We start from the raw sequence: 14,678 nt of genomic DNA on the forward strand, positions 1-14,678 counted from the left end.
GTTTTGCAAGAGGTATCCAGGGATTGGGGGAGAACAGTTAGGGGACCTCTACATAAATGAAACAATACCTCAACTAGAGTGGCTGGGATTTTTCCTGTTTTATGTATTGAGGTTCAGTATAAAAATATGTTTGTAAAGGAAAATCCACTGCACAAATGATTGAAAATTAGTGACCAAAACTTCCATCGCTGCAAACACATATTTTTGAATAAGAAAGCATGTTATGGTTTTCAGAATTAGCTCAGTCAGTAAAGAATCTGTCTGCGGTGCAGGAGACCTAGGTTTGACCCCTGGGTTGGGATCCCCTGGAGAAGGAAATGGGGACTCACTCCAGTATCCTTGCCTGGAAAGTCTCATGGACAGAGGAGCATGGCGGGCTGCAGTCCATGGGGTCACAAAGAGTCAGGCACGACTGAGCGACTAACGCTTACTTACTGACTTAACTCCTTCACTTTCCAAGGACCTGAAGGACTGACTCACAGAGTTGGTGAGTTTCGAGGGGTGTCTGTAGGGAAGGTCGAGACGCTGAGGTGCTACTTCACCTGGAGACCTTTTTTCATCACCGTTTGGAAACCAGCAGCTTCCAAAAGGACTGGAGTTATGGGTCATTATACTCTGAGAACAGAGCAAAGCATTTTATAAAAGGGTCCTCCTTGAATGCTAAGGGGGTGAACGTTATCAGCTTAGAGTCAGGCACATTCACTGTCCTCATGCTGGCAAATGCCTACCATTGGGTTGTGATGTGTGGACTCAGGTCAAGGTTCCGTGGTGATTATTCAGGGAGTTGGGAAAGCTACTTTAACTTCCATTCAGCCTTCTCAGCTCAGCTCTTCAGCAACCCAAAGCAGTGAGATTGTTGGGGAGTTACAGAGGCTTTCTGGACTCTCACATCTGTTTATGAATAACCCCAAACTCTAAGCTAAGCAAATCTATTTAACTCACTGTAATTATAAATATGAGCTTTTATTATTCAAATGACTTCTTCATATGCCAGGAAAACCACCTTACAAAGCTTATTAAGAACCACAGAATAGAAATCTTTGTTCTCAGAAATGACAGATGTCTTAAAGCAAAACAAAGCAAAATAATAATGTAATACCCAATCTCCCCCAAATGGCAGCTTTTTATACTAGATGAAGAGATATCTGACCTCCAAACCAGTGAGATGTCGGGAATGGAAGGAAAAAAAAAAAAAAGGCCGCTTGCCACATCATCTTGATTAATAAGCTTCTACTCCAGTTGGTTTGGGATGCTTACACTCATTGGGAAGTATCTCCAATGAGATCATGTGGAGTCTACTCTGAGGAACCCTCTCCTCACCCCTTCACCTCCCCGCTCCCCCCAACCATCACCACCAAATAAAGAGCCATTCTAAATTCTACATTGTCTTATATTACGTTGATCTTAAGGGCATTCTTGGTCATGCTGTATTCTCATTCTGTAGTTTCTAGTTAGTTTCATTGCCTGAATTTAAGTGTATTTTTTTGGAGATGGGACTAGAAAAGGGGTCACATGTATGCCTCCATCAGCGGTGTCTCATTTCAGCATGAGCTTAACAGGCACCAATGGCTTGGTCACGCAGCTGCGGTGTCTGAGTGATGACAAGAGAGGTGAGCTTATTTCAAAAGGTGAAGCGGTGGGATCACATATTCCTTTCAAGCAATAGTCCAGGTAAGTGATGAAAAGCACAAGCTCTGGGTAAAATTCTGCTGTCATTCACTCGCTGGCAACATTAGGCATGGTCCTAGGCTCTTGGTCATAAAAATTACATAGATCAACACGTATAAAGTGTTTGGGCCTCTACCCGGCACTTTGTAAATGTTAACTATTAAACAAAGCGGAAAAGGGCTCCTGCATCATCTTCATGATCAATCAACCAATCCATTGGTTAATTTCAGATACTGGTATGAAATAAATAAGAAATAATAACGAGACCAAGGCTCAGTTGGAGAAAAAGCTCAATGTGAGAGATCTTAGAAAGGAAAGAGGACAGCCTGCGTACAGGGGGAGGAGGCTGGTAGGAGATCAGGAGGTGAGGGAGGCAGGTAGGGGTCAGATCATGAGAGGCCTCTCGGTTCATGGAAAGGAAACTGGATGTTACCCAAATGGACTGAGAATCCACTAGAAATTACATTACGAGATTTAGGCCTTAAAAAAAGTCCTTTGTATACAACAAAGGACTATGAGTTGTAGAAGGGCAGAAGCAGAATTAGGAAGGCTGGTCAGGGGGTCCGCATCATGAAAGAGCTCAGGGTCTGGAAGTGGAAAATCTGTGGTTTACAGCAGTGTGGTCATAGGTAGGCTTCCTGAGGTCTGCTTTTCTTATTCAGATACATGAGAAACAGTAGCTCTTACCTGCAGTGTTGTTATCAGGACGAAATCAGATAAAGTGTATGGAAACGTCTGCTGAACTGCAATAATAAATATGAGTTTAAGACTACGACTGCATGCATGGATACTGAGTCACTTCAGTCATGTCTGACTCCACGACCCTATGGATCATAGCCCACCAGGCTCCTCTGATCATAGGATTCTCCAGGTAAAAATGCTGGAGTGAGTTGCCATGCCCTCCTGCAGGGGATCTTTCCAACCCAGGGATCGAACTCGCGTCTCTTATGTCTCCTGCCGTGGCAGATGAGCTCATTAGTACTAGTGCCACGCGTGTGCTGCGTTGTGCTTAGTTGCGCAGTCGTGTCCAACACCCTGCGAGCCCATGGACCGTAGGCTCCTCTGTCCACGGTGTTCTTCAAGCAAGAATACTAGAGAGGGTTGCCGTGACCGTCTCCAGGGGATCTTCCCAAGCCAGGGATCGAACCCAGGTCTCCCTCATTGCCGGCAGATTCTTTATCATCTGAGCCACCAGGGAAGCGGGACCTGGGAAGCCCTTTCTATGACAACTACTTAGAATTATGTTGTTAGGTTCTCACTCTATGTACACAGAATCACCTGAGGCACTTACCAAAAGTCAAGCGCTTTTACTTCAGACTTATTTCCACCCACATGTTCAGGTCACCCATCCTGTTCTGACAGCAGCATTGCAGTACAGTTGTTAGCAGTGTGCTGGCTGCGCTAGAGCGCCTGTTGTCAATTCTGGCTTGGCTTTGACAGTTCTCTTTACCTCTCTGTGCCTTAGTTGCCTCATCTGTAAAACGGGAATTATAAAGCACTTCTTTTATCAGATTTTTGAAAGGTTAGTGATTTAGCACATGAATAGAAGAGAAAGTGAAAGTGAAGTCACTCAGTTGTGTCTGACTCTTTGTGATCCTGTGGACTGTAGCCTACCAGGCTTCTTCATCCATGGGATTTTCCCGGCAAGGGTACTGGAGTGGGTTGCCATTGCCTTCTCTAGGGGACTTCCCAACCCAGGAATTGAACCCCGGTCTCCCACATTGCAGGCAGATGCTTTACCCTCTGAGCCACCAGGGAAGCCCCAAATAGAAGAGAATGAACCACTAAATGAATGTTAACCATTATCACTTTCCAGGAAATGTATGGTGCGGCACAGATGTTAGTGTTGAATAGAATCATTCAAGACTGATCCCTTGATCTGCAAATACATAGTCCTTGTTTGTGAGGTGCTCACAGAGGTGACAGACAAATAAACAGATCAATATTTGCAATGTCATAATTGGCACAATAAACATTAAAGAAAAGAACTGTAGTTCATAGAGCATTTGTGCTGATTCGTGACTTTTGGTTTTAATTTGAATTCCTTGCTGATCTCACTCTCTCTCTTTTTTTTTTTTTAAGTTAGGCCTAGTTTAGTATTCTTCTATCTTTAGATTTGTTAAACCTGGCTAACTTCAACGACAGTTAAAATATCATTTAAATATTTGGTTCTGAGAAATGAGCCTGGAAGAAGGAAAAGGACTGCAAAAGCTGTACTCCCTTTATTTTTCTCATTGGCTTCCTCCTAGTTTGTGTTCCAGTAAACATTTATATTTATAGCTGACTGAATAAGCTTGCTTCAGCTTTAAAGACTTCGATGCAGTCTGGCTTTAGATATGGAAACATTAGCAAAGCTGAGAATATGACTATCAAGCTGAGTGTAAACTGGAGCTGGAGAAAGAATCTCTAAGTTTTGCTTGGAGTGTGGACTTTTAACTTTTCTGTTGATTTGTAACTTCAGCAGTGGATCTTGAATATTCCATGAAATAATTTACTAGGCACCCTTTGTCACAGAGGGCATGTCAGTTTTGTTATGGGCTTCCCTTGTGGCTGTGGGAGACCTGGGTTCAATCCCTGGGTTGGGGAGATCCCCCGGAGAAGGGAAAGGCTACCCACTCCAGTTTTCTGGCCTGGAGAACTCCATGTATAGTCCAAGGGGTTGCAAAGAGTTGAACACAACTGAGCAACTTTCACTTTCAAATTTTGTTATTATTTACTATTGATTTACAATTTTGTGTTAATTACTGCTATACAGCAAAGTGATTCGGTTATACATATATACATTCATTTTAAATATTATTTTCCATTATGGTTTATCATAGGACACTGAATACAGTTCTTGGTGCTACACAGTAGGACCTTGGTGTTTATTCTGCATGTAAAAGTGTACACCTGCCAACCCCAACCTACCTCTCCATACCTCCCCCAGCCGCCTCTCTCTTGGCAACCACTAGTCCTTGCTCTAGAGGACATGTAAAATTTTGCATGTTTCCCAGGGACATAGCATATACAAAAATGTAATATGTACCTATCTATATGGGCAGTGGTGGGGCAAAGATTCTGAATGCTGCAGGAATTTAGAGAAGGAAAATGGTCAGGAGAAGCTTCATGAAGGATATGTTTCTTGAGCTGTGCCTAGGAGGGAGATAAGAAAAAAAATGTATATTTTGATAAAAAATATTCTAGTACTTGATAAGTATAGGGTATCTAACCAAAAATTAATCACTTCTCTTTGTAACACCCATCATATATGGAGAGAATATTTTTGAAGTTATAATCCATGCCTATATTTCTGGAACTTATTCCTTCGTCTTGGACAAACCATATTACGTACTATTTTACTTTCTTAAGTTTTAAGGGGGCAAAACACTTGGCATCAGAATAAACCTCCTTAATCCTCATTTTCTGATTTTCACATTGAGAAGAATGAGTGGCATATTTAGACAAAGAACTGGATGGAAAATGTGGTTGGATTAATCCAAATGGTGTACATATTTGAGATCTCTAGCCAAGACCCCTTGATGGATCACAGCCTTGTTGTGGTGAAGGGGCTTGTATAACTCAGTGAAGCTGTGAGCCATGCTGTGCAGGGTTACCCAAATGGGCAAGTCATAGTGAAGAGTTCTGGCAAAGTGTAGTCCACTGGAGGAGGGAATGGCAAACCACCCCAGTATACTTGCTGTGAGAATGCCATGAACAGTAAAAAGGCAAAAAGATATGACACTGGAAGATGAGCTCCCCAGGTTAGGAGGTGTCCAATATGCTACTGGGGAAGAGCAGAGGGCAATTAAAATAGATCCAGAAAGAATGAAGCAACTGGGCCACCAAGCTGTGGATGTGGCTGGTGGTAAATGTAAAGTCTGATGTTGTAAAGAGTAATATTGCATAGGAACCTGGAATGTTAGGTCCATGAGTCCAGGTACATTGGATGTGGTCAAGCAGGAGATGGCAAGAGCAGGCATCAACACCTTAAAAATCAGTGAACTAAAATGGGCAGGAATGGGTGAATTTAACTCAGATGACCGTTATATCTGCTACTGTGGACAAGAATCCCTTAGAAGAAATGGAGTAGCTCTCATAATCAACAAAAGAGTCTCAAATGCACTAATTGGGTGCAATCTCAAAAATGACAGAATGATTTTGTTTCATTTTCAAGGCAAACGATTCAACATCACAGTAATCCAAGTCTATGTCTGAACCACTAATGCTGAAGAGGCTGAAGTTGACTGCTTCTGTGAAGATCTGCAAGACCTTCTAAAACTAACAGCAAAAAAACATGTCATTTTCATCATAGGGGACTGAAATGCAAAGGAAGGTAGTCGGACCTGGAGCTGACTGTGGCTTAGATCATGAGCTCCTTATTGCAAACTTCAAGCTTAAATTGAAGAAAGTAGGGAAAACCACTAAGCCATTCAGATATGACCTAAATCAAATTCCTTATGATTATACAGTGGAGGTGACAAATAGAGTCAAGGGATTAGATTTGGTAGACAGAGTGCCTGAAGAACTATGTACGGAGGCTCATAACATTATACAGGTGACAGTGACCAAAACCATCCCAAAGAAAAAGAAATGCAAGAAGGCCAAGTGCTTGTCTGAGGAGATTTTACAAATAGCTGAGAAAACAAGAGAAGTGAAAGGCAAGGGAGAAAGGGAAATACATACCTCAAAAATGCAGAGTTCCGGAGAGTATCAGGGAGAGATAAGAAGACCCTTTAAAATGAACAATGCGAAGAAACAGGAAAACAATAGAATGGGAAAGACTGGAGATCTCTTCAGGAAAATTAGAGATATCAAAGGAAAATTTCTTGCAAGGATGGTCATGATAAAGAACAGAAACTGTAGGTACCTAACAGAAGCAGAAAAGATTAAGAAGAGGTGGCAAGAATACACAGAACTATACAAAAGAGGTATTAATGACTGGGATAAGCATCATGGTGTGGTTACTTATTTAGAGTCAAACAATCGAACCATCCAATATGGAATGTGAAGTCAAGTGAGCCTTAGGAAGCATTACTGTGAACAAAGTTAGTGGAGGTGACTGAATTCCAGCTGAACTATTTAAAATCCTAAAAGATAATGCTGTTAAAGTGCTGCACTCAATGTGTCAGCATATTTGGAAAACTCACCAGTGGCCATAGGACTTGAAAAGTTCAGTTTTCATTCCAATTCCAAAAAAGGGCAATGTCAAAGAATGCTCAAAGTACTATACAATTGTGCTCATTTCACATGCTTGCAAAGTAATGTTTCAAATCCTTCAAATTAGACTTCAATAGCATGTGAACTCGGAGAAGGCAATGGCACTCCACTCCAGTACTCTTGCCTGGAAAATCCCATGGACGGAGGAGCCTGGTAGGCTGCAGTCCATGGGGTCGCGAAGAATCGGACACGACTGAGTGACTTCACTTTCACTTTTCCCTTTCATGCATTGGAGAAGGAAATGGTAACCCACTCCAGTGTTCTTGCCTGGAGAATCCCAGGGACGGGGGAGCCTTGTGGGCTGCCATCTATGGGGTCACACAGAGTCGGACACGACTGAAGCGACTTAGCAGTAGCAGCAGCAGCATGTGAACTGAGAACTTCCCGATGTTCAAGCTGGATTTAGAAAAGGCAAAGGAACCAGAGATCAAATTGCCAACATCCATTGGATCATAGAGAAAACAAGAAAATTCCAGAAAAATATCTACTTCTGCTTCATTGACTATGCTAAAGCCTTTGTGTGAATCACAACAAACTGTGGAAAATTCTTAAAGAGATGAGAATACCAGACCACATTACCTGCCTCCTGAGAAACCTATATGTAGGTCAAGAAGCAGCAGCTAGAATCGGACATGAAACAGCTGACGGTTCCAAATTGGAAAGGATTACGTCAAGGCTGTATATTGTCACTCTGCTTATTTAACTTCTGTGCAGAGTATATCATGTGAAATGCCAGGCTGGGTGAATCACAAGCTGGAATCAAGATTGCTGGCAGAAACATCAACAACCTCAGATATGCAGATGATACCACTCTAAAGGCAGAAATTGAGGAGGAACTAAAGAGCCTCTTGATGAGGGTAAAGAGGAGAGTGAAAAAGCTGGCTTAAAACTCAGTATTTAGAAAACTAAGATCATGGCATTCAATCCCATCACTTCATGGCAAATAGATGGGGAAAAAGTGGAAACAGTGACAGATTTTTTTTTTTTCTTGTGCTCCAAAATCACTGTAGATGGTGACTGTAGCCATGAATTGAGAAGGCACTTTCTCCTTGGAAGAAAAGCTATGATAAACCTAGACAGTGTATTAAAAAGCAGGGACATCACTTTGCTAACAAAGGTCTGTATAGTCAAAGCTATGGTTTTTCCAGTAGTCATATATGGATGTGAGAGTTGGACCATAATAAAGGCTAAGTGCCAAAGAATTGATGCTTTTGAATTGTGGTGCTGGAGAAGGCTGTTTAGAGTCCCTTGGACAGCAGGGTGATCAAACTAGTCAGTCCATCAGGGAATCAATCCTGATTATTCATTGGGAGGACTGATGCTAAAGCTGAAGCTCCAATACTTTGGCAGAGGATAAGTTGGTTAGATAGCATCACTGAGTCAATGGACATGAATCTGAACATATTCCAGGAGGTAGTGAAGGACACGTGAGCCTGGCATGTTGCAGTCCATGGGGTTTCAGAGATAAACATGACTTAGCGACTGAACAAGAACAAGCCCAACAGAAGTAGACGATGGTTACCCTTTAAAAAAATACCACCGAGATAAAATTGAGTCTCTGAGAAGCCAAAGCCATCCCAGATTTACATACTGAGTATTTAGCCAAGCCGGAAACATAATAAATAATACTTCACATTCCATAGCACCACATTATCCTTCCAAATGTGACCCATGGCTATTTAGGTCATGTTCATCTCCTCAGTACCAACTGCATCCTTGTTTATTCTGATATCCACCGAAATTGACTGCCGAAGGCTCTCAGAAGGGCCCTTTGAATAACCAAATCCTCTTTGACTTTGTAGAGCATTTAATATAATCATCCACTTCCCCTCTGCATTTCCTTCCTAAGTGGGCTTTCTTGAGGTGGCACAGTAAGACTAACATCTTTTCTTTGCAAGGTTTGGCTGTTCACATACCACTTTTTTTTTCCTTTTCTGTATTCTGTCTCTACTATGATTTAATCAATAATTTTATTTATGTCCTCACTTAAAAAAAATCTAGATCTATCGAACAAAAAGAACCAATGCTAATACTATAACAGAAAAGCCAGTATCATCTGTCATAACCAGAAGATAAATATTATATAAATAATATTTGAATAAAACAAATTCTTAAATTCTCGACAAGTTTTTGCTGAAGACTTTGATCCTGAAATCCTCACTTTTTTTCTTACAGAGGGGGTTAACATTTCTGAAAGAAGTGTTTCAACCCTAAGTGCCTTTTGGAAACTTTCTCCTTAACATTATTCCAAGAATGGGGATAATGTTGTCTCCATATGATTAAATGTTACACAACATCAAATTCATGTACTCTTCTCCTTAAAATAATATTTTTAACCACTGGTTATCTTGGCCTCACACTTCAGGAAATACAAGCATATAGAATAAAACATAAATCTCTCAGCCTGGCAGAGAGGCCAAAAGTACATCTCAATTTATTTTTTCTAGCATTGCTATTATCTGTCTACATACACCCTATCCTGCAGTGCAATTCAAACTTTCTCCCTTCCCAGACACATCTGGAACTTTCCATATCTTGCTTATACTTCTTCTCTACCTAGGATGTCACCTCAAATGCTCTATTCTCTACCTATTCTCAAATGCTGCTTGGAGCCATTCTTGATTTCCTCACAAAGTAATTGCCTATTTTAAAGTTTCTAGAACTTACAGTTCCCTTGGGCCACCTCTTAATCAAGCTCATCACCCAATATTGCAAAAATTATCAGCATTTCTCCTTGGTATGAGAGGCAGCAATCCTTGAGGACTTAATTTGGATGAGCAGATGGATCAGTAGATATTAGGCACTTAGAAAATGTCCCTAGATTTGTATAGTTGGGTTGGGCTGGGGTGAACCTGGCTTTCAGAATTTAGCTGTATGTCATCTGATAGAAAGGAAACTTATCTGGGAATCAGGATATTTAAATTTGCACTTAGGTTGTCTCTGGCAATCAACTATTTTCTCTGATCATCTGTGATCATATCAGATCTGTCCCTGTTTACATGGAGTGGGAGAAGTCTGGGCACTGGTGAGAACTGTGCTGAGGGAAGAAGGGGGACTGGATGGAGCGCCAAAGGAAAGTCCTACCTAAGGTGGCCACTGGCCATCATTCTCTCTGAGTACCCAGGCTCTTGGTGTCCAATAGCTTTTTTATAAGAATGAGGGTACTAAACTGTCTCCTTTAAAAGACAGAATGCTTGCATTCTGGACTCAATCTCCTTTAATGTCTCGTCTTTAAACTTCTTGTTCCTCATCTATAATAGGGAGATAATAGTGAACCCTCCTAGGGTTCATGTGACAATTAAATGAGATAATGTGTGGAATATTTAATTAACATTAAGGATACAGTAAGTGCTTAATAAAATATTAGCTTATTATTCTTGCACATTAAACTGCATCCAAAAAATATATAAACATTTCAGATCAAGCATATAACACATAATGCAAATTTTATGTACAATTTTTATAAATAGTGAAATAAAATTTGCTTGCTAGAATTTTCATTTGTCACTGTTAGTGTCAGTCTGTGCCTTCCTCTCTCCTCTGGCCTGTCTTTCCATGGCTTCTGTATCAGTGAACAAGTGACCTGCAAGCACTTAACCAAAACATTGCTTCTCTCCATAGAATCCCATAGAAACAAAGCCCTAGGGAAAGCCTGGAAGAGCCTGGAAGGGGCAGCCAGGAAGGGCGGAGGGGGAGAGAGGGAGAGGGGAGGGGGACGGAGGGTCAACACGTGGGCAGAGAGCCTTTCTCCAGATCTTGCTCGTCTTGTCCAGACATGGTTATTTTACTTTCTGCATAATTTTAATCTCACCCATGACTATGTTGGGCTTCCCTGGTGGCTCAGGTGGTAAAGAATCTGCCTGCAGTGCAGGAGACCTGGGTTCGATCCCTGGACTGGGAAGGTTCCCTGGAGAAGGAAATAGCAACCCACCCCAGCATTCTTGCCTGGAGAATTCCATGGACAGGAAAACCTGGTGGGCTACAGTCCATGGGGTCACGAAGAGTCGGACACGACTGAGAGACTGACGCTTTATGTTCGTGCTCTGTTCTAAGTCAACAGTTAAGTATTCAAGATTTTGTTGGCCACTGAGCCCCATTTCCTTATTGACGGAAAGAAAAGACATAAGACTCTTTGAAATCTGTATTTGATTAACCACTATTCCTCCTCCTCCATCATTTTTTTTTTTTTGCTTCTGCCTTTTGGCCTCTTTTTTTTTCTCTCCCTTCCTCCTCCACCCGCCTCCACACTTTGCCCATAACCATTTAGATTTATTATTGGTTTCTTGGCTGTTTGTTCAATTTGACCTTTTGTTCATGGTCTCTGCTGAAATTTGACTCATGGATCTTCTTTCTTAATCCTCTCTGATTTCACTCCATAATAACTCTGCCCCACTTGTTATTTCTCCAGGATCTCCTGTCTCATTTCCATCAACAGCTTCAATAAAATGGATAGCTACTGTGTCCAATCCCTCTCATCACTTTTAGGCAGTCATTATGCTTAAATATTTAGTCTCTATTGATTTCCACTTGCACATAACAGTTTAGTTAAGACCATGATGTCAAATATCCTTTATAGCTTTTTCTTTCCTCTTTTTCCCTTGTCATGCTTCTTTTGCTCCTGCATAAAATTTCCTCAGAAATTTCCCTGGAGTGGCTAAGAAATGCCTCTCTCTATATATATATTTTTCTCCTTGCACCATAAGCTTTCTGCTTCACTACTTAACATTTTTTCCTTCTTTCTCTGCTTAAGTTAACTATTGGTTTTCTTATTTTTTTCCCTCCTTTTTCATACTTAGGAACATAACTGCTGAGTCCTTATACAGTCTTCTGATTTAAAGAAGCTGATGAAGATGTCTTCAACTGCAACTACTCCAAATTTTCTGCTGTGCTGTGGTAGGACTACAAATAAAGGAGAAATGTTCTGAATTAGGTAATATATAAAGGACTATTTTGGTAAGTTATCCACACAAGCTAGAGTAAAGCTAAATGTTATTCTATAAGCAGAACTCTGGCCATAATACAGATGACTGCCTGGGGCTCTGAATCTGAGGTGGTAATGTGGTTAGGGTTACAAAGTGTAGGCCAGTTTAGTAGCAGCTTTGACATCACTTAGATGCTTGTTAGGAATGAAGTCCCTTTGGTTCCAACCCAGACCCACACAACCAGAATTTGCATTTTTAACAGATATGTACACATTACAGTTTGAAAGCATTGGCATCGAGAAGAGCCTCCTTAAAATTCAGATCAGTTCAGCTTTAGCACTTTTTAGGCAGACTTTGACTTGGACACTTTGAATTTCGGTTTACTTGCCCATGAACTGTGAGTAATAATATAGAATCGTGCAGTTTGTTTTAAGAAATAGAAATAAAATGTGTATAATTCTTACAGTTGGTAAACAGTAGATTATACTTATGGATTTCTTAAAAGATAAAACTAGGAGGGGATTTTAGTTTCTCTGACTACATTTTAAGTTTGTAGTCATTAAAAGGAAAAAGCCTGGCTTGAAAATGCTCATTTCCCCCCTGCTATCTGAAACAACACCCCACATTTCTCAAGCCATATAGATGAAAGCCAAATTATTTTGTGAGTTATAAAGTTAGTAAGAGATGTTAAGCAAATGTTTAAAATCGTGTATACAAAGCAGACAAATGGATTAAATGTTAACCCTTGCTACCATTTCAGGAACTCTCCTAGTAACAAGAATAATGCCTGGAATTGGGTTTGAGTCTCAATTAATTTCCTTTTTTTGTGTGTGTGTGCCAGTACCTTATTATCTTTTTTTTTCTATTTTTATGTTCATTTTTTAAAAAGTTATTTATTGTGTTGGTTTCTGCCATATATCAACTTGAATCACTCATAGGTATATGTATGTCCCCTCCTTCTTGAACCTTGCTCCTCTCTCCCACCCCAACCATGTGAGCTTGGCCAAGTCACAGAACTTTTCAGGGCCTTGGTTTTCTCACCTATAACATTTGAGAAATAATAATTGGGACAGTTACTCTGGGGCTTCCCTGGTGGTGCTAGTGGTAGAGGACACACCTGCAAATGCAGGAGACTTAAGAGATAAGGGTCCGGTCCCTGGGTCTGGAAGATCTAAAGGAAAGGCAAAGTAACCCACTCCAGTATTCCTTCCTGGAGAATCCCACAGACAGGAGCCTGGTGGGCTACAGGCCATAGGGTTGCAAATAGTTGGACACAGCTGTAGCAACTTGGCATGCACTCAGGGTTGCTTTGAGAATCAAATAAAAATAAAGTGACTTTTTCATTATATATTTGTCCTTCTATCCATCCATTTGACAAACACTTATTAACTGCCTATTACATTTGGGGCACTGGGAAAGGAACTAGGCATGTAAAAATGAAGAAGATATAATCCTTTCAAAGCAGTCACTCTTTTAAGAAAATATCTATAAGCCCTAGCTACCATGGACTTCCATGGAGGTAAAGAATTCGCCTGCAATGCAGGAGACTCCGGTTGGATTCCTGGGTCAAGACGATCCACTGGAGAAGGGATAGGCTACCCACACCAGTATTCTTGGGCTTCCCTTGTGGCTCATCTGGTAAAGAATCCTCCTGTAATGCGGGAGACCTGGATTTGACCCCTGGGTTGGGAAGATTCCCTGGAGAAGGAAAAGGCAACCGATTCCAATATTCTTGTTTGGATAAATCCACAGACAGAGGAGCTTGGCAGGCCACAGTCCATTGGGTCGCAAAGAGTCTAACACAACTGAGTAACTAACACTTTTCACTGTAATATTGAACACATAATAGATGTCAGATACCATACTAAACACATTATGCTGTTTTACTTGCTTCTTAGGAAAACAAGGCTTAGACAGGTTAGGTAACTTCCCTAGCGGGTATTCAGGGAGGCAGGGGCAGACACGAACTTCAATAAACCCTAGGAGTATAAGCTATAGAGCAAGCTCTATTTAAAAGTTAGCAGCTATGATCATGGCAGAGGGCAGAACCCGGACTAGATGGCTTTATTGGAAACTTCCCTGACCCTGGGGTTCCTTTTTCTACATCTTTTCCTGAGAAATGAATTCCTTTCACTGTGGACTGTTTCTCTTGTTACAGATGCTTCCCAGCTGGAATTGGGATGGCTGAGTCACCTGCTGAATGTTGAGACTCACTCTCCTTCCCTCCCCGGAAGAAAAAAAACAATTTCTGTGGTTAAATTTCATGTGCCTTTTAACTCTCCAACAGTCATTTGGTCTCTGCTGTTTCTATTCTGTGGATGAATTTATTTTATGGTTATTTCCCTTTTAAATTTTAAAGACACGTATCTTCCTGAAAAGAACAAAGAAAGAAAAACAACTTGTAAATTATCACAAGAAAAACCCCTGCTAAAAGCAATAAGTTTGCTGACAGATGGCAGAATCAGTTGAAAAGCGAGTACCATATTTACTGAGTCTAACCCATTTAGGAAGCCAAAAAAGTGTTATCTAATTCTATCCCCTGGGTATGTGTATGTTTTGGAATAAACAGATGCCTAATGAGAAATGTGTCTAGTATAGTTTTGGAGGAACCTGGATAAACCCAGGTTCTGGTTCAGGGCTTGAGATTGTGCAAATTTGAGTCTATCATATTAAATCATCAGAGTAAAAATAGCATGAACATGTTGCCAAAGAAACACTATTAAAAAAAAATACCTCAGAATTATTTTACCATGTAAATTTGCTTTTAAAAATCCCTCTATTATGTAGTTTTATATCAACTACAAATTATTAAAAAAGGACACATGTCATGTCATCATTAGGAAACCTGGATGGATGCCCAGCCAGTGTAACAGATTCGGATATTATCAA

At 40.8% G+C, this 14,678-nt stretch overlaps 1 long non-coding RNA gene across 1 annotated transcript; it reads left to right on the forward strand.

Annotated features, from left to right (window-relative positions):
• The first annotated feature begins 1,119 nt into the window (after window positions 1-1,119).
• On the forward strand, window positions 1,120-14,373 carry LOC132342166 (uncharacterized). The gene is made up of 3 exons (XR_009490414.1): window positions 1,120-1,671; window positions 11,664-11,820; window positions 13,948-14,373. It is a non-coding gene; the product is annotated as an uncharacterized lncRNA (long non-coding RNA).
• The last annotated feature ends 305 nt before the right edge of the window (window positions 14,374-14,678 follow it).

This window comes from Bos taurus, chromosome 14, assembly GCF_002263795.3.
Source record: "Bos taurus isolate L1 Dominette 01449 registration number 42190680 breed Hereford chromosome 14, ARS-UCD2.0, whole genome shotgun sequence".
Lineage (NCBI taxonomy): Eukaryota > Metazoa > Chordata > Mammalia > Artiodactyla > Bovidae > Bos > Bos taurus.